General features: G+C 32.3%; 2 long non-coding RNA genes across 2 annotated transcripts; both read right to left on the bottom strand.

The window, feature by feature from the left end:
* Positions 1-621: 621 nt before the first annotated feature.
* Positions 622-4,636, bottom strand: LOC130459613 (uncharacterized). Its single transcript, XR_008919126.1, has 3 exons — positions 4,419-4,636; positions 3,699-3,763; positions 622-1,618 (listed from the first exon to the last, which is right to left on the bottom strand). It is a non-coding gene; the product is annotated as an uncharacterized lncRNA (long non-coding RNA).
* Positions 4,637-8,218: 3,582 nt separating this feature from the next.
* On the bottom strand, positions 8,219-17,833 carry LOC130471644 (uncharacterized). Its single transcript, XR_008932119.1, has 5 exons — positions 12,247-17,833; positions 12,069-12,131; positions 11,879-11,982; positions 11,159-11,223; positions 8,219-9,078 (listed from the first exon to the last, which is right to left on the bottom strand). It is a non-coding gene; the product is annotated as an uncharacterized lncRNA (long non-coding RNA).
* Between the last annotated feature and the right edge of the window lie 1,129 nt (positions 17,834-18,962).

Here is an 18,962-nt window from a genome sequence, read left to right as displayed (position 1 = left end):
TATATATGAATAATATATGAGTATCATGTAAATCTATATCTATATAATCTACTCCCTCCGTTCCATTTTGCGCGGTCTCCAATGCACTACTTTGACCGTTAATAGTTTTAATTTCGTATTAGTAAAAAGTATAAAAAATTCATATTTAGAAAATTCATATTGAAACGAATTCAATAATATCCCACAAGTTAACATTTATACTCTTAATAATACTATTAATTACGGTCAAAAATTTTAAACTTTGACCATATGAATAGTAAACCTGAGGAATATTATGGAACAGAGGGAGTATCTAGCTATATATACATATTTTTTGTCACTAACTATAAAAATAATATGTATCCAATCCCTACTCTTTATTATAAATTTTTATTTTTCTTACGCCTAAGTATTTAATCTCATTGCAAAAAATTTCATATGCGAAGATTGATAGTTTTTTGTTTTTTTTTTTTTTTTTTTTATGTATAGTATTAAATTCTACATAGTATTATTCAAAATTCCTATTCAAAAATTTAATAATGAAAATAGAAAAATACCAATACAATTCATCATCCAAATAAGAGAGAATAATTTATTCAAATATAACTTAACCGTATCGATGTTGGACATCTGCCCCCAACTTGTATTATATATTTTGCTTATTCAAAATTATAATCTTCGTCACTAATGATTCATTAACCTTCATCTGTTACATTTTGACTCCTGATATACTAATAACGTATTCTATGAATTTTTACTCATAATATACTAATAATGAGTTGTATTTGAATGGAGTATGAGAATGTAACACCCCGAAAATTCTCTCTTTTCTAAAATAACCTTTTTATGTAAAACGTAGAGAATTATCAAGGCATTATCGCCCGTGTGAAAACGTAACGGCTTATTCAGAATTTTGCAGCGAAAAACATAATAAATAACTTTAGGTTTATAAATAATCGATTACCTAGTTAATCCAAAAACCAATCAACAAAAATAAGATCAACTAACAAGTTTAGATCTCAAGATCATCAAACTCTTCCTCAGGGTCTTCATCTTCTTCCATATCTTCATCTTGATTAGGCTCATTTGCCACCTCCTGCTCACTTTCGAGATCTGCATCTAAATCTTTAGAAATTTCAATGGTTGGCTCATGGGCCACTAGGTTAGGATTCTCTGCCTCAACACCTACATTCTCACTCTCCACGGCTACATCATTTTCCTCTAGGTCATTATTTACACTTACTCCCATAGGTTCTTCTGTAACTGCATCTCCAACATGACTCCCTACGATTTTACCGTCTCTAAACCCACTTTCTGCCGCCTCAATAATGGTGGTCAGAATTTCTGAATCATATTTCCATCTACCATCCCAATTCCATATTTAGCCAAGTTTGGAGTTCCATTATCAGAATGCATGTCTTTAAACTTTTCCTTGAGTTCTAGGTATGGAAATTTGTTAGGTAAGCAATTAATGATAGTAGCTGCTATGATATCCTTTCTCATTAAGATAGGTTGCCCTTGAACTTTAGCATAATATTCACATCCAAACATGATTTTCTTCACGTAAATATCTGGGGTTTCTATATCAAGTTTCTCGAAAGATCCTATGTTGGTATACTTGGAAAGAAACATTTTATTCCTGAAATAAACAATTCCATGTCTCACTAACGATTTTCCAGCCAAATCATAAACAAAGTTCAATAATGCAATAAGTTTGGTGGAAGCAAACAATTCTTTATGCACATTTAAATGTAACATTAAACAATTAGCACACGCACGTACATAACAGTCAATTTCTTATGCTAGCATTGACTAGCTACTAATGCACATATAATTCTATCTTATATGCCCTTCTTATACTACCCATCTCTCATAAACTAAAGCATTGAAATAGTTTAAATAACAAAGTAAAAGGACGATAATATAATAAAATTATAACATAGAATAAAAATATAAAATAAATAAAGTAAAATAAATTAAGGAAATGCGTAGCGAATAAATTCGAAAATAAAGTTATTAATTCGAAGAAGATTTATATATATATATATTTTTTTTAAATAACGAATTCTAACTCTTGAAACAATTTTTTTTAAAAAAAATTGAACTTCTAAAAAAAAATGGTACTCATTTTTGAATAATAAATAATAAGAAAAAGAATAAAAATTTCGAAAGTCACTTTAATTCGAATAAATAATTTGATTTCGAACTTAAATAAGAAATATTATATACTTTCCAACAAGATAAAAGGAAATCTGCCCCCCCAAAAAAAGTACCAATTTTTGAACACTATAATACGTAGAAGCTCGATTTTTAAGAAATTTATTTTAAATAACTAGATAGTTAGGCGCCTAAAAATTTATTAAAGTAAAACCTTAGCTTCTAGATACCACTTTGTAGCACCCCGACAATTCTCTCTTTTCTAAAATAACCTTTTTATGTAAAACGTAGAGAATTATCAAGGCATTATTGCCCGTGTGAAAACGTAACGGCTTATTCAGAATTTTGCAGCGAAAAACATAATAAATAACTTTAGGTTTATAAATAATCGATTACCTAGTTAATCCAAAAACCAATCAACAAAAATAAGATCAACTAACAAGTTTAAAGTCCAATTAAACAAACCCAAGTCAACTTAGCAAATCAAAACTAAATACAAGCTCTCTATTCCCGATCCCAATGATGCAACATCTTCAAACCTGCAGATGGACAATACTTATTGATCCTTAGAGACTGCTCACCAAAGATTGGGTCATCACATGATCAATAAGGCATAGCCATGATCAACATGCACAAGCAAAAGCACGTAATCAGCAAAGCTGAGTACTACATACTAAATAAATGATAATCCTAACATGATTCTATTAACCGAACAATCCTAACATGATACTAAATAAAACATAAGCAAGGAAAACCAAAACATATTGACTTGAAAGCTATACTTGACTGGACTAGACCTTTATAACAATAATATTATTTAATTTAAAATGGCAATGGACCGAGTTTTCTAGCTAGAAGTCTTCACTAAGGAAGACGAGGTACGGGCGCGACTCCGTAACCTCAGTGACCTGCGATATCGAGGAACGTTTGACTAAAAATAGGACGCGGTGATCAATCCGGTCCGAATGAAAGGCCATGGGATACCACCATGAACCCCAACTCCTGTTTGTCCGTCACTTTAGACGTGCACAGTCTAAAGCTATTGCTACTCAGTTTCACTTTACATGATTTACAAATTGACACCCTGTTATGACTCAACAATCACATAAGGCATACAACTCACGTTTATTTACAACTGTTTTTATCTTGGAATTAAGTAAGTGCTCACAAAGGCATCGAACAAGACTCATTCCAATTAACTCCAATCTTTCCTTTAATACTGATCAACCCCTGCATATGGGTATAAGGTTTCAACTTACTAAACAAGCTCCTCCGCCCTCATAAAGTAGTAAAAGCTAAAAGGGAACAACAATCCACTGATCTGAATTATATACAAAGTAATCTAGTGTTCCCAATCAAACATGTTTGTATCAATCATCCATACTAACATGCTATAATCCTCAAAATGCAATATAGGTTCAATATGTCTAACCAATAGTATTAAACATGCAATATTCAACCTGACTAAATTCATCAACGATATCAACATAACCAAGTTCATCAACAATTCAACATGGTTTCAACAATTAGCACACATTCCAAGCACACAGGTATGTACGTACCTTGTGTAAACAAACTGATAGGCCACTTTAACACTTTCAAAAGTCGCCTAAAGAGAATTCTCCGCCTAAACAACCAACAAGTAATCTCAATCAATTTCTAATCATTGGCAACCATAATAAAGCATTCTAAATGCATCCTAAACATATTTAGAACTTTCCCCAATATCAAAACTTAAACATTTGCTTTCCTGGCATCATAGTTATTGAACTAGTGATTGAAATTCGTTGAAAACTTTTTGCAACCATCGTACTTTAAATTTTCAGCAATATAAATTCATTTGAAAGCTTCACCAAGGTCAATCTACGTTCCTAGTATCTCAAAACAACAAATTCAACAATCCATACTCAACCTACCATGATTGATAATCATAAAAACCTTGAATTTCATACTTTAAACAATCAAAATTAATATTTCAAAGTAATTTGATAATCTGAAAATTAATAACTTTATTATATAATTTGCAAAATCTGAAATTTATAACTTAAATCACAAAACTCATAACTTTAATTCAAGAAAACTTAATTCAAACTAATAAATCATGAATAAACCCTAACTCAATTTTTAATTAACCAAAACTGAAAATAATTCGTTTATAATTAGCAACCCAAAACTGAAAATCATGTTCAAGCCATAAAAATTATAAATTTAATATCAAGAACATAATTTAAATTAACAACTTTTATTTAAAATAATTAGTTACTTAGGGTTTAAGAAATAACCAAGAATTAAGGAGGAGAGAGAAGAGCTGGCCGGCGGACGGACGGTGGTTCGCGGCAAGGCTGAGCAAGAAGTTGCGTGCGGCGGCGGCACGCGGTGGTGGTGGCTGCGCGGGTGAACAGAGGTCAGCCACGAAAAGGGAAGAGGACAAGTACGAAAATAAAAGAAACAGGAGGGAGAAAGAGTGACTACCGGGACGGTGGTCAGGGATGTGCTGGCGGCGGTGGAGTATCGACGGCGTCGAGCTCACGGTGGCTGGTTCGCACAAACACACGAGTAAGGGGATTTGCAAGAACCGAAAAAAACAAAAACAATATGAAGGAGGAACGAAAATCAAGAACGAACAAAAGAAGGGGAACGAAGTATTACCGGCGTTATCGCCGGTGGCTGTGGCGGCTGGGACGGCGCCGCGAAGAGCAAGGTGGAGAGGAGGGCACAACTGTGTTGTCGTGCGTGAGATTGAAAGAAGGATGGAGGGTTTCTTTTTCTTTCTTTGGTTTCACGTGAAAAATAGAGAAGAGAAGGGGGTGTTTTGTTGGGTTTATTGGCTTGGGCTTTGCCCAATTGGGCTAGGAGTAGTATTTAGTTTTAGAATTTGAATTCAACACTGTTTAGGATTGTTTCCTAATTTCAATCGAACGGAATTTCGTAATTCAAATGCGTTTTAACTTAAAATTCTAAAATCATTTTCGATTTCGTAAATCGTTGAAAATATTAAAATGTAATAAATAAATATACGTTAATTATATATTTATTACTAAAGTTCATAAATTCTATTTAAATATAAATAATATACGTTAAAATATATTAATAAAATTTATAAATCTACGGGGGATTACAATCTACCCCTCTTAAAATAAGTTTCGTCCCGAAACTTGACACGAAATTTCCCACATTCCCCCCCAAAGTTTTAACTTATTCTTACTAGAGAAGTACTTGTGCCACCTATGTGCACTCTTTTGTCAACTCAAAGCTGTTTGTGTTACTCATGAACACATTTTCTTATGCGGAGAGTCTATTTGCTTTGCCTAAACTTGTAAAATTTGCTAAAATAAGCATAAAATGCATAAAAATACCATAAAAATAGGTAAAAAGCGTGAATTTCTATCGCATTCTACCCCTCTTAAAGAAAACGAGTTACGCCCTCGTAACTCATCCCAGGGAATGACTTTGGATATTTATACTTCAACGAATCATGCCCCCAAAGCTATATTTTCACTAAAACCGTAGCAAGTGGGATTTCTACACTTCTTTCCACACAATGCCTCAACAGTTTCCATCTTAAAGCTCGCATAGTAACTATTGTTGCAAGAAATTCAATCGACTCTAGGTGGTTTTCCCAATTACCCTTAAAGTCAATAACACAGGTTTTCAACATATATTTCGTTAGTAATCTCAATCTGTCTATCGGTTGCAGGGTGGAAAGCAATATTCATTTTCAATGTTGTCCCCAAGTTTCAACTGGACCGTATTGCCAAAATTTCAGACTTTTGTTCTCGGTAAGGATCTTACATGTTGCCCTATAAAGGTAATGTCTCCAAATATTCGTAGATAACACCATAACAGTTAACTCTAGGTCATGGGTTTGGTAATTAGCCTTATAAGGTTTCAATTGACGCGACAACAGCTAAATCTAGAAAGCTTCCTCACATTTCTCACTTCACTTGAAATTCAATTCCTTTTTCATCAAGTTGGTCACTGGTTTTGCTCTCTTCGAGAAGTCTTTCACTACCTCTTATAATGGTCATCTAGGCTTAGAAAACTTCAAGTATCGGACACGTTCTTTGGAGTAGGTCACTCACTCACAGCTTGAATCTTAGCATGATCTACAGAACCTCCTTCTGTTCAACTTTTCCTTGTTACCGAACCTCATTACACTTTTCATGGGTGTATAACTTTTGGGCTTAACTCTTAGCTCTTGCATCAATTCATGTATTTCTTTTCATCTTTTCCAGACAACAATGATTTCTAACGATCCTGGACCACTCAAATCGTCTCTTAGATTTATTCCCTTACGTAACATAGTTCTCAATCAATTTAGTCCTTCACTTTTCCGTCGGTGTCACTTATACACATATGACTTCAAGATTTGTATACTTCATCTAATAAAACTAGATTCTTCCTAAGCGTCTCCAATTAATCCTCAAGTGTTTGTCATGCTCTTTCTCATTCCTTGCATAAATAGGGATATCATCAATAACATCACAACGAACTTAATTCGGAATTCGTAGAAAATCTCATTCATCAAATCCATACTTATGGCAGGTGCATTGGTTAACCCAAACGACATTACTCTAAACCCATAATGACAATAACGAATCCTAATGAGGTCTTAGGCCTTTATCAGCTACTCTCAATTGGTGATACTTCGAACACAAATCAATCTTCGAGAACACATTCTCGCCATTCAATTGGTCAAATATGTCATCTATCCTAGGCAAAGGATACTTGTTCTTGATGGTTTTTAGCTCCCTAAAATCGATGCATAATTCCATACTCTTACTTTCTCCTTAACAAACAACACAGGATCTCCCCACGGTGATGCACTAGGCCTAATATACCCCTTAACGAAACAACTCTTGCAATTGTGTCTTAATTTGCTCATTTTGAGAGGTGTCATTCTATATGGTGCTTTAGTTATAGGTGTCGTTCCAGGAACTAAGTTTATAGTGAACTCAAAGGCTCCAACAGGTAACATACTTGCAATTTCACTCGGAAACACGTCAATGAATCCACTCACAATGGCAACACCTTCGATTTTGACTCCAAGTTCTTTATTCACCTTTAACACACTACAGAAAAATAGTTCACGCTCCCTATTCATCAATTTCCTCACTCGCATTACAGAAATAGCCAAAGGTTCTTGGACTTCCCAAAACATCTATACGAGGTCAATCTTCCAATATGGTTCCTTACATTTACTTTCTGAATTTCACAGTATGTCTATCTTAGCCTTGTACAAACTTAGTCCATTCCATCCTAAGGTTTATGAATTCTTGTGCCTTTTGCTTTCTCATAAAAGGAGTTTCCTTAAGGCAGTAACAAACGAATCCCAATTGAATCTCTCAACAACGCTAAGTCTAACCCCATTTTCTCTCCACCATAAATCAGCTTCATCTTCCAAGTACAGTACAACTTGACCCACTCTCATGTTCTCAAGACAGTTCATATCCCCAAACAGTTTCTCAAACTCTCTAACCTAGTTCTCTAAAAGTAAGATCAGTTTCCCCCTTAAAGTATGGTGACTTAACTTTGGCTAGTCTCTTAAACATGTCCCCAGCAGAATCGGGACGTTCAATTCTCTCTTGGATCATCTTTTCCGTCAAGAGGCGAATAGCAACAACTAAGTCATTTTTGTTGGTCATTCTATAACACGACCTGAAATTAATACACTCTATCTTAGGTTCTAAACATCACTTACATGTCATTCTATATCAAGCAATATTTACTTTTACCATAGAGATCGCCTCAATAAACAATATTCACATAAAATCATTTACGAAGGCACGACAATCGTTTACGAAGGTGCAACGATCGTCTACAAGATGCAATAATCATTGAAAAATAATCATCCTCAATAATTCACGAAAGGCATTCACACGCTGCACATAAGGCATAACATTTTGAATCATATTGGTCATGGAGGTCTAGATTGGCCCTCACTTCCTTTATGTACTCAAATCATTTAATATTATTGTGGCAATTAAATTGACCCACAATTCACATTGAGTATGCAAACAATAAAGAATTAATCCCTGACGTACTACCTAGAGGTTGGGGTATTATGGAATCCTCAAAATAAAATAAAGAATAATTCCTTGAAATTTTTAACTTTTATTGCTAACTCCATAAAGGTTTATTACATCCTTGAAAATAATAAAGAACATTTCAAACTTCAATAAACTTTAACTTTAAACTGTTGTAGCTTCGCTACTTATTCTCTAAAACATAAAAGAGTTAAATTAACTATTTATGACTTCAAAATATTTGTGGCCTCTTGCCTATCCATTGCTCCTGAAACTTGCGGAGTGAAATTTAGATCTCAAGATCATCAAACTCTTCCTCAGGGTCTTCATCTTCTTCCATATCTTCATCTTGATTAGGCTCATTTGCCACCTCCTGCTCACTTTCGAGATCTGCATCTGAATCTTTAGAAATTTCAATGGTTGGCTCATGGGCCACTAGGTTAGGATTCTCTGCCTCAACACCTACATTCTCACTCTCCACGGCTACATCATTTTCCTCTAGGTCATTATTTACACTTACTCCCATAGGTTCTTCTGTAACTGCATCTCCAACATGACTCCCTACGATTTTACCGTCTCTAAACCCACTTTCTGCCGCCTCAATAATGGTGGTCAGAATTTCTGAATCATATTTCCATCTACCATCCCAATTCCATATTTAGCCAAGTTTGGAGTTCCATTATCAGAATGCATGTCTTTAAACTTTTCCTTGAGTTCTAGGTATGGAAATTTGTTAGGTAAGCAATTAATGATAGTAGCTGCTATGATATCCTTTCTCATTAAGATAGGTTGCCCTTGAACTTTAGCATAATATTCACATCCAAACATGATTTTCTTCACGTAAATATCTGAGGTTTCTATATCAAGTTTCTCGAAAGATCCTATGTTGGTATACTTGGAAAGAAACATTTTATTCCTGAAATAAACAATTCCATGTCTCACTAACGATTTTCCAGCCAAATCATAAACAAAGTTCAATAATGCAATAAGTTTGGTGGAAGCAAACAATTCTTTATGCACATTTAAATGTAACATTAAACAATTAGCACACGCACGTACATAACAGTCAATTTCTTATGCTAGCATTGACTAGCTACTAATGCACATATAATTCTATCTTATATGCCCTTCTTATACTACCCATCTCTCATAAACTAAAGCATTGAAATAGTTTAAATAACAAAGTAAAAGGACGATAATATAATAAAATTATAACATAGAATAAAAATATAAAATAAATAAAGTAAAATAAATTAAGGAAATGCGTAGCGAATAAATTCGAAAATAAAGTTATTAATTCGAAGAAGATTTATATATATATTTTTTTTTTTTAAATAACGAATTCTAACTCTTGAAACAATTTTTTTAAAAAAAATTTGAACTTCTAAAAAAAAATGGTACTCATTTTTGAATAATAAATAATAAGAAAAAGAATAAAAATTTCGAAAGTCACTTTAATTCGAATAAATAATTTGATTTCGAACTTAAATAAGAAATATTATATACTTTCCAACAAGATAAAAGGAAATCTGCCCCCCCAAAAAAAGTACCAATTTTTGAACACTATAATACGTAGAAGCTCGATTTTTAAGAAATTTATTTTAAATAACTAGATAGTTAGGCGCCTAAAAATTTATTAAAGTAAAACCTTAGCTTCTAGATACCACTTTGTAGCACCCCGACAATTCTCTCTTTTCTAAAATAACCTTTTTATGTAAAACGTAGAGAATTATCAAGGCATTATTGCCCGTGTGAAAACGTAACGGCTTATTCAGAATTTTGCAGCGAAAAACATAATAAATAACTTTAGGTTTATAAATAATCGATTACCTAGTTAATCCAAAAACCAATCAACAAAAATAAGATCAACTAACAAGTTTAAAGTCCAATTAAACAAACCCAAGTCAACTTAGCAAATCAAAACTAAATACAAGCTCTCTATTCCCGATCCCAATGATGCAACATCTTCAAACCTGCAGATGGACAATACTTATTGATCCTTAGAGACTGCTCACCAAAGATTGGGTCGTCACATGATCAATAAGGCATAGCCATGATCAACATGCACAAGCAAAAGCACGTAATCAGCAAAGCTGAGTACTACATACTAAATAAATGATAATCCTAACATGATTCTATTAACCGAACAATCCTAACATGATACTAAATAAAACATAAGCAAGGAAAACCAAAACATATTGACTTGAAAGCTATACTTGACTGGACTAGACCTTTATAACAATAATATTATTTAATTTAAAATGGCAATGGACCGAGTTTTCTAGCTAGAAGTCTTCACTAAGGAAGACGAGGTACGGGCGCGACTCCGTAACCTCAGTGACCTGCGATATCGAGGAACGTTTGACTAAAAATAGGACGCGGTGATCAATCCGGTCCGAATGAAAGGCCATGGGCTACCACCATGAACCCCAACTCCTGTTTGTCCGTCACTTTAGACGTGCACAGTCTAAAGCTATTGCTACTCAGTTTCACTTTACATGATTTACAAATTGACACCCTGTTATGACTCAACAATCACATAAGGCATACAACTCACGTTTATTTACAACTGTTTTTATCTTGGAATTAAGTAAGTGCTCACAAAGGCATCGAACAAGACTCATTCCAATTAACTCCAATCTTTCCTTTAATACTGATCAACCCCTGCATATGGGTATAAGGTTTCAACTTACTAAACAAGCTCCTCCGCCCTCATAAAGTAGTAAAAGCTAAAAGGGAACAACAATCCACTGATCTGAATTATATACAAAGTAATCTAGTGTTCCCAATCAAACATGTTTGTATCAATCATCCATACTAACATGCTATAATCCTCAAAATGCAATATAGGTTCAATATGTCTAACCAATAGTATTAAACATGCAATATTCAACCTGACTAAATTCATCAACGATATCAACATAACCAAGTTCATCAACAATTCAACATGGTTTCAACAATTAGCACACATTCCAAGCACACAGGTATGTACGTACCTTGTGTAAACAAACTGATAGGCCACTTTAACACTTTCAAAAGTCGCCTAAAGAGAATTCTCCGCCTAAACAACCAACAAGTAATCTCAATCAATTTCTAATCATTGGCAACCATAATAAAGCATTCTAAATGCATCCTAAACATATTTAGAACTTTCCCCAATATCAAAACTTAAACATTTGCTTTCCTGGCATCATAGTTATTGAACTAGTGATTGAAATTCGTTGAAAACTTTTTGCAACCATCGTACTTTAAATTTTCAGCAATATAAATTCATTTGAAAGCTTCACCAAGGTCAATCTACGTTCCTAGTATCTTAAAACAACAAATTCAAAAATCCATACTCAACCTACCATGATTAATAATCATAAAAACCTTGAATTTCATACTTTAAACAATCAAAATTAATATTTCAAAGTAATTTGATAATCTGAAAATTAATAACTTTATTATATAATTTGCAAAATCTGAAATTTATAACTTAAATCACAAAACTCATAACTTTAATTCAAGAAAACTTAATTCAAACTAATAAATCATGAATAAACCCTAGCTCAATTTTTAATTAACCAAAACTGAAAATAATTCGTTTATAATTAGCAACCCAAAACTGAAAATCATGTTCAAGCCATAAAAATTATAAATTTAATATCAAGAACATAATTTAAATTAACAACTTTTATTTAAAATAATTAGTTACTTAGGGTTTAAGAAATAACCAAGAATTAAGGAGGAGAGAGAAGAGCTGGCCGGCGGACGGACGTTGGTTCGCGGCAAGGCTGAGCAAGAAGTTGCGTGCGGCGGCGGCACACGGTGGTGGTGGCTGCGCGGGTGAACAAAGGTCAGCCACGAAAAGGGAAGAGGACAAGTACGAAAATAAAAGAAACAGGAGGGAGAAAGAGTGACTACCGGGACGGTGGTCAGGGATGTGCTGGCGGCGGCGGAGTATCGACGGCGGCGAGCTCACGGTGGCTGGTTCGCACAAACACACGAGTAAGGGGATTTGCAAGAACCGAAAAAAAACAAAAACAATATGAAGGAGGAACGAAAATCAAGAACGAACAAAAGAAGGGGAACGAAGTATTACCGGCGTTATCACCGGTGGCTGTGGCGGCTGGGACGGCGCCGCGAAGAGCAAGGTGGAGAGGAGGGCACAGCTGTGTTGTCGTGCGTGAGATTGAAAGAAGGATGGAGGGTTTCTTTTTCTTTCTTTGGTTTCACGTGAAAAATAGAGAAGAGAAGGGGGTGTTTTGTTGGGTTTATTGGCTTGGGCTTTGCCCAATTGGGCTAGGAGTAGTATTTAACTTTAGAATTTGAATTCAACACTGTTTAGGATTGTTTCCTAATTTCAATCGAACGGAATTTCGTAATTCAAATGCGTTTTAACTTAAAATTCTAAAATCATTTTCGATTTCGTAAATCGTTGAAAATATTAAAATGTAATAAATAAATATACGTTAATTATATATTTATTACTAAAGTTCATAAATTCTATTTAAATATAAATAATATACGTTAAAATATATTAATAAAATTTATAAATTTACGGGGGATTACAGAGAATGTATTGAAAGAATGTTAACAGTTGATGGAAAATGGCTAATTGATTGAAAAATAATTATTTTCGAGTTTTATTATTGTGTTTAAATTTCTAATTAGACCAACTTTTGTTGATTTCCTATCATAAATAAACTTCATTTGGCAACTTGACAGAAATTGATTATTCCCTTCGATTATAGTTTTTTATGATTTTTTTGCTCAGTACATTTTTGAATGAGTCTATAGTAAATGATGTGCACTGCTATGGACTGAAACTATTATGTACTGATATGTATTGCAATTAATTAATTTAATAATTTAAGTTAATTATATTAAACCCCAACTCTTATTCTCACTCATTAGTTCAATTGACTTAAAAAAAAAAAAAAACTCTACCATATATATATAGCCAAAGCACAATATTTGCAATCGAGTCAAAGATTATGAATATTGTGTAATCTTATCTATATCTTATACTAAAAGAGAGAAAATAAGTGTGGTGATGATAAATGGGTCACTTTATGATTCGTCTCTCTTATAATTTTTTAATAATAATTACAATTATTAGTCAAATTTACTTTGTGTTACTTAAGGAAAAATATACACCATAATATATTTGGATAAGGAAACAACTAAAATTTATAAATTTTCTATATATATATATATTATACTAAAAGAGAGATAGGGAATCAATGTCGAGCTGCCAAGTGTCACTCTTTGATTTGCCTCTCTTATAATATAATAATTAATTAAAACAAAAACCTTAATTATGGTATGTCAAATATTCTGCTAATATGCATTAGTAAACGCTAAATATTCTGCAAATATGCATTACTAAACATGATTTAATGTGCCGCGTACAAGAGTATAGGTATAACCTCTCGTCAAAGAAAAAAAAAGGTATAATTGCGTAATCACGTTAACGTTTACTAACCATCAATATATGAATAACCGAAGGCACACATGTTTTATTAGCAAACTACAATAATTTTATTCTCTTATACTTTTTATAGGATAATAGGAATAAAATTGTATTGGAATGTTTATTATGTATATATTCTTTATTGCGATTAACCCATACGTATAGGAATATTTGAACTAAATATTTCAATAAGTCATATACCTTATTCAACATATATACGTATTACTACTGTACCATAAACAAAAGACAAATTTACTAGACTTGGACCTGATTAAATCTAATAGGGCATAATTGAAATTTATGGATTTGATCTAACCTGATTTCAAGAGAATAAACTTGAGATGGGGCGGGTAACAAAATGGGTACGGGTAACACAATAAAAAATGAAATAGTAATTGAACTTAATATTGGATCTGAATGGGTTGGGTTGAACAGGTATAGATGGGTTACATAAGGTTCAAGTTTATATCGATTCAGGTTTTTGTTGGTTTAGGTTCATACAATGTGGATAAATCAATAGCGTTATGAAATGGGTAGAGGATTGTGCTTCGGGTCAGGTGAATTCGGTTCCAATTATAAAATCACAGTTTTTAATAAGTTTATAAATACAAATATTGAGGCCGTGATTAGGGGACGAGAAAGGCAATAACTAACTTTTAAAAGTGTTAAAAGTTTAAGACCAGTAGCGAGATTAAATGGACTATGGGGTTACAAACGATTCGAATTAAACGAGTTACATGTTGTAAATGGTTTGGATTAAGCGGGTTACAGGTTAAAATCGTTCAGGTTGTAAAAGGGTTTTCCTCGGTTCAAACGGTTCAGATTGAAACGGATTGGGTCACTAACGGATTCCAGATCCATTAGGTTCGGCTTGAAACGAATCGTGTTGTTGCGAAAAGGTTTGTTATCGTGTTTAGGATCTTAATCGGTTTGGGATGAATATAATTGGATCGATTTTGAGTTCTAGCTCGCAGGTTATTAACGGTTCGGGTTCTAAACGATCAGACCAACCCAGCGAGTTCAACGGTTCAGGTTGAGAATTGAAATCTCTCATAGTATAGGATGATATTTGATTATTATATCTAAAATGAATTATGGGTGATGCGTGAAAATGAATAAAAAAATCTACGTATTTTTCTATGTTCTAAGTTAATTTAACTTTGCACTTAAAGTTAAAATATGTAAATCGTGCATCGCACGGGTCCTATACTAGTTATAATCTAAAGGATGGATTTAATTGTGCAATTGACTAGAAATTGGGAGGTGGGTTTTGATGAATTGGGCAATTGATGAAATGTGTTGGATATAGAACGGTTTAATTCTAATCGAAGTACAGAATTTCAAAGGACATGCAATCAGTCACAAAACCAAAATTGTAAAAACCTAACATGTACGGGCTCAAGTAAAATTTGAATTAACTATTAATTGTAATTGAATGTGAATGAAGCTAATTAAGAAAATAGTTGATTATAAATTTTATTCAATAAAATTTTAATTTCAAACAAAATCATATTGATAAGAAGTAATTATTTATTTAAGGAATAGACTTAAATTAAGAAAAGTAAATAAGTTGAATTGAAAATTTTGTTAATGTAAATGATTGCATATCTCTTAAAAATTTCGTGCAACATTTGATTTATACATGTAGATGGTGCATCATACTTGATGATGATACCATTTTGGATTTTAGATTGGGCTAAAGATGATTCACTAATGTCGACTAAAAATTTAAGAGTAGTCTACTGATTTGTACTTACATAATTAGAATACAAATAAATTAGAAAATCAATCAACTGTAAATAAGAGTATATAAAACCAATTACTATAAGCCCAATGTTAACTAGCAAAATGAGACCCTTATCCATGCACTTTTTTTTTTAATGACGGACCCTAGCCAGTAGCTTATCTTAATCTTAATATCAAAATAAACTTTGGCTACATTATCATTATTGTAATATTTTTATACAGAGCACGGATAATAATTTATTCGCTCATATTATTGAAGTCTTAAAGGCATGTAGATTGAAATTTTGACTAATAATATCGTAATACTCCGTAACTATTTTCAAAATTATAAGACCTAGATGATTAAGTTTCCTTATTATTAATATGTTTGCAAAAATAAAATATTTTTTATATACTAATTATGTAAATGATTGCAATATCAATCTAAAATTCCGTGCAAAATTAAATTTATATATGCATCACCTTTGATGACGGGGCGAGTTTGGACTTTAGAATGGGCTGACCACAAAAATAAACGTAGATGATTGAAATGTTGACTAACGATAAATTTGTTGTTGATGGACGGATATAAGGATAACATGTACCCATTTTTGTGATGGGGCGAGTTTGAATTGATTGGATTTGATAATACTCACCCAATCCTAATTATGTATGTCACTTTTGAATATATTTTTATCAATATTATAGCTAATACAATCAATTTTAATACTTCGTAATAAACTTATGTTAAGATATTTAAAAGTTAGTTGAATGGAAAAGTGGATTATTATCGAATATCGGGATGTTAATTTCAGGGGGGTGGATTTTGTGGGTGATCCCCTCGCGCATCTGCCCCAAATATGCGGGGATGGAGGAAAGTTTTGTAAGTGATGGGTTTAAAAAATTTATTTTTTCGCGGGTGATGGGGCGATGATGAATGTAATTAGATTGGACCTGCACACGTCAATAATCCTACATCTAATTAAGTATGAATATATAAAAATATTTACTACTAACTTACATATTATAATATTTTTTTATTTACTCAATTACTCTGATCAGGAAAACGAATTCTCAAATACTCCATAATATAGTTTTGAAATTCAAACTCCCTTACAAAAAAAAAGTTGAGCCTAGGAGTAGGTATGAGGCGGGTGTGGATACAGGGGGTGATGAAGAGATAGGGAATGCATTTTATTTTGTACCTTTCGAGACAGGGATTGGGAGAGGTAGGTATGATCATCCCTATCGTGGATGGAGGGGATAATGAGAATTGAATTACAGGCGGGTACGGGTGTGCAAGCCTCGCACCGCCTCAAAGTCATCTATACCTAAATAAAGTAAATGGTGTAGGTAGGTGTTAAGTGATCGGGTAATGGGGTTGATGAGGCGACTGTGCGAGTATTAGGAGGGTATTACTATTGAAGTAAAGAGTGGATGAGATAACTTTATGCTTGACACTGGTGGTGAAAGAGAATGAAAATAATTTACGTACCCTTATTTCTTTTAATCGTTTTAATTGTTTAATAAGACACCGAATAATCAATATAAAATTTATCCATCATTAAATTTAGTTTGGAGAATATCTATAAACTCTATTTTTATGATAATTGTCTACCATATTTCATATAAATTTATATTTAGATTATAAATCGTGCATCGTACAGGTACTATACTAGTTATAATCTAAATGATGGATTTAATTGTGCAATTGACTAGAAATTGGGAGGTGGGTTTTGATGAATTGGGCAATTGATGAAATGTGTTGGATATAGAAGGGTTTAATTCTAATCGAAATACAGAATTTGAAAAATAAAATAAAATGAGCAATCAAATCAAGCTTTGTTGGTAAGATACTTGATGATTTCTACGGTAATATACCAAGGAGCCAATGCAGTGTTGTTGGCTTTAATATCTTTTTTACGAAAATGATAAAGGTCGCAACATGCGACCTTTAAGACGTGTCACAATGATGATATGGCGTGTTTACGTGTCATGATTTAAATTGGAAACTGAAATATTTAACTTATATATAACATATTATATATGTACAAAAAAGGTGGGAAAATCTTAATATTCTAATTTGTTTCCTTTTTTATATCGACTATCTTATTTACATACTAGATTTTAGCCCGTGCAATGCACGAATTCTAATTTTTTATCTACTTGGCACTCGACTTTTTTAATTCAAAATATTATTTTTCATTGCCCGAAAGCATTAGATTTCTTACGTGACGCTCTATTATTGGATTAGTGTTTGATTTTAGATTAAATTTTATTTAGATTAGTGTTTGATTTTGGTTGAATTTTATTTTAGATTAGTGTTTGATTTTGGATAAATTTATTTTAGATTTATTGTTTAATTATTAGAGTGTTAGATTTTGGATGGAATTGTATATATTAGTAATAATTAATTAAAATATCTACGTGTCACCTAATTAATTATCTACGTAACACATGATTTTTTTTAATTCAAAAATAAATTAAAAGTCTTATTTTTCATTGGCCGAAACCAATAGTAATTCTAGGTGGCACTCTAATATTTTAACAAATATATATATATATATATATATATATATATATATATATATATATATATATATATATATATATATATATATATATATATATGTATATATGTATATATATATATATTTATATATATATATATTAGATTTTCATAGTAAAAATATTGCATTGGTAGTAAAAATATTCGGATGACGCATAGCCTACTTGGCGCTTATATGTACCAATTAAACTGCGGCACATAAGATTACGACAACTAAATGTTGTCGCAAATTGCGACCTTTATCATCACCCTCTTTTTTAAGTGTGTGTAATCAATCCAGTATTAGTGATTAACAAAATCATACCATAATAAGAACATCCACATGTGATTGGAGAATGTACTTCGTACAAGTTGAATAAATTACTTTTTTGTTTTACCTTGAAGTTGAGTAGGAGTAAATGATTTGAAGGTTCAGGTTGAGTGATTAATTTTATATTTTAATATTTGTCAAAATAAAAAATTATATTATATTTTAAGAAGTTTCAATATATACGTACTACTTGTAAATTTGTAATTATTATTTCTCACGCGTAATGGGGTAGTAATTTAATTTGTGATTAGCTCTTAAAATGTTGTTGATTATGGTTTAATTAGCAATCAGTTCTACTTAACAGTGTCGACAATCAACATTATGAGACTTTTTTTTTGTGACGGGAGACATTATGGATTCTTAGTTTTTTTAATACTAAGTTTGATATTTTTGCTATTAATTTGCTTATGTCATTTGATACAATTGTTGTGTTTTGATTATTAAACTTGACAAACCTAGCAATTACGTGGAGCAATTATAAAAATCGGCCCAAATAACAGACGAGCAATTAATGATTTCAAGCATACACAACGAAACCAATTTATTATCAAGCGTTCCATATGGTAACTTTTTTATTACAATCTGTCCATAGTTTTGGACCATTAAAAAAAAAGAAAAGGAAATGCACTGCATCGAGTTCAAGTTTTGGATAAATAAAATAAAATTGGCAATCAAATCAAGCAACGAAGGAAAAAAGGCAGGCAACAAAATAAAGTTGGTGAACAAAATTAGAAACGG

This window comes from Spinacia oleracea, chromosome 4 (assembly GCF_020520425.1).
Source record: "Spinacia oleracea cultivar Varoflay chromosome 4, BTI_SOV_V1, whole genome shotgun sequence".
Classification (NCBI taxonomy): domain Eukaryota; kingdom Viridiplantae; phylum Streptophyta; class Magnoliopsida; order Caryophyllales; family Amaranthaceae; genus Spinacia; species Spinacia oleracea.
The sequence above is the reverse complement of the archived record's forward strand: the minus strand, read 5'-3'. Positions and strand labels throughout refer to the sequence as shown.